The sequence below is a fragment of the Grammomys surdaster genome, unplaced genomic scaffold (assembly GCF_004785775.1).
Source record: "Grammomys surdaster isolate TR1022 unplaced genomic scaffold, NIH_TR_1.0 227, whole genome shotgun sequence".
Lineage (NCBI taxonomy): Eukaryota > Metazoa > Chordata > Mammalia > Rodentia > Muridae > Grammomys > Grammomys surdaster.
In genome coordinates, this window is record NW_021604672.1 from 3,147,410 (window position 1) to 3,149,864 (window position 2,455).

General features: G+C 43.3%; 1 pseudogene; it reads left to right on the plus strand.

Annotated features, from left to right (window-relative positions):
* The first annotated feature begins 1,024 nt into the window (after window positions 1-1,024).
* On the plus strand, window positions 1,025-1,672 carry LOC114626081 (annotated as a pseudogene).
* The last annotated feature ends 783 nt before the right edge of the window (window positions 1,673-2,455 follow it).

Here is a 2,455-nt window from a genome sequence, read left to right on the forward strand (position 1 = left end):
TACATATACATATACATATACATATACATATACATATACATATACATGGATCCAATAAGTTTTTAATCATTTTTTCCTCCCCAATTTCTCTCTCTACCCACCCCACTTCATATCTCCTTCCTTCCCTTCCTTCCTCCCTCTCTCCCTCCCTCCTTCTCTCTCTCTCTCCCTCTGTCTGTTTCTGTCTCTGTCTCTGTCTATCCCTCTCCCTTTTCCTCTCCCTCTCCTCTTCCCTCTCCCTTTCCCTCTCTCTGCCTGTGCACAGAAGATCAGAACAAGCACAGCTTCATTCCAGATAAAATCCCGACATAGAAAAGAAGAAATGGACACAAATTCCCACCCCTAACCAAGAAGCTATGTGCAATTGATACCCTCTGGGAAAGGGAAAATCAGTTTTCTCTGGAGTATCACTGGAGCTGAATGCATCAACCACACCCAGGGCAGGCCCTATGCCCAGGAGTAGTTGGCCCAAGCAAGCCAGACTACGTGCTTTGTGTGTGTGTGTGTGTGTGTGTGTGTGTGTGTGTGAGAGAGAGAGAGAGAGGGGGGGGAGAGGGAGAGGGAGAGACAGAGAGACAGAGAGAGAGGGGGGGGGGCTTTCTGTTTCATTTTGGTTTGGATTTTTGAGCCAGGAGGGTGTGGCTGTGGGTAGCAATGCAGAAGGACCATGCTATTTGTATAATTGAATTATAGGCACTATCATTCTTTGTTATTTCTACATGGGATACTCTTGAGAGTACTATGACCTAGCCTCCATGAATGAGTTTTCAGTATTTGACATCGGGAACCTGATTACACACACATTCTAAGCAAAATACATTATTATACACGAATTCAATTTAAACCCAAATTAGAACTGATAACTAGTATCTGAAATCTTTGCTTAGATTTTTTCCGAAAATGTGGGTATAGTCAAGCACAATATGCTACTCAGAATCTGTTTCTACTATTCTTAAAAGAAAACGCTAATTTAAAACTGTCTTTAGCCTTTCCGGTTGGCTGGTCTCCTGTACAAGAGGTGGCCATGGTACCCAGCCAAAATGGCATGATCCTGAACCCCTACTTTCATAAGGATTGGAGGCAGCAAGTGCACACTTGGTTCAATCAGCAGGCACCAAATGTCCACAGACTCAAGGCTCGGAAGGCAAAAGAATGCTCATTGCCACTTGATCGGTGTCCAATTCTATCGCCCATAGTGAGCTGTCCCACGATTAGATACCACACCAAGGTCCAGGCTGGCAGGGGCTACAGAATGGAAAAACCAGGGTGGCTGGTATTCACAAGAAAATGGCTCACATGATCGGCATCTCTGTGGACCCAAGGAGGCAAAACAAATCCATGGAATTATTACAAGCCAACGTGCAGTATCTGAAGGAGTACCTCTCCAAGCTCATACTTTCCCCCAGGAAGCCGTCTGCTCTAAAGAAGGGCGACAGCTCTTCTGAAGAACTTAAACTGGCCACCCAGCTAGCAGGACCTGTGATGCCCATCTGGAATGACTATAAAAAGGAAAAAGTGTCATCATAGAAGAAAAGAACTTCAAGCCCTCTGCCAGTCTTTGCATGGCCTGGATGCCTAGCTCTTTGGCATCTGAGCAAAAAGGGCAAAGGAAAGTCAAAAAAAAAAAAAAAAGGTAATGTGCAATTTCAGTGTTGCAATAAATCTTCCTTAAAGCAAAATGATGATGATGATGATGATGATGATGATGATGATGGTACCTTTAGTTAGCTGCTAATGACATAACTAAAAATTGTCTACATAGGTGTTCCAGGTTTTACAAGAAAGTTATCAATAACCTTCAGTTAGTTTTGCTGTTGTTAAGATAGGCTTGTGTAGCACAGCATGGTCTCAGATTCCTATGTAGCTGAGGATGATCCTAAACTCTGGATTGTCTCCCTTGAATCCCAAGTACTGGGTTGACAGGTATATAGAACCACACTCCATAACCTCTGAAATTTTTGTTCTCTAGAAAATATCTGGTAACTCCCAGGGTAATAAAAAGCAACTGGCTGATGGTTTTCCCGCATTGTGGGAATAAACTGGACAGTGGGCTGAACTGGAAGAGCTTATGTTTGAGATCAGCTCAGCTCTATTGCAAGGCCAGCCTGGGCTATATGAAACACATCCAAAAAATAGACAAAAATACAGAAGCTGTGAATGTTTATAGAATCAAAATAATAAACACTGGCAGTAGACCCCCTGTGAGCCCCCTGACTCTCGTCTTCCATCATAACATGGTGAAGTATAAACATTTCCTTTTTTGTAACCTTGAGGTTGTTGATCAGCAGTGGGGCCTGAGGGCAGCTACCTGCCCCATCCTGTCCACTATGTAATACATCAGGAATTGCACATAGACAAACTTAGCACAGACAAAATTAGCCTGAGAAACTCATGATCTTTGGACTGGAGGTCTGCAGAACTGAGAAATAACTTGATTATGATCTGATATGTGTCG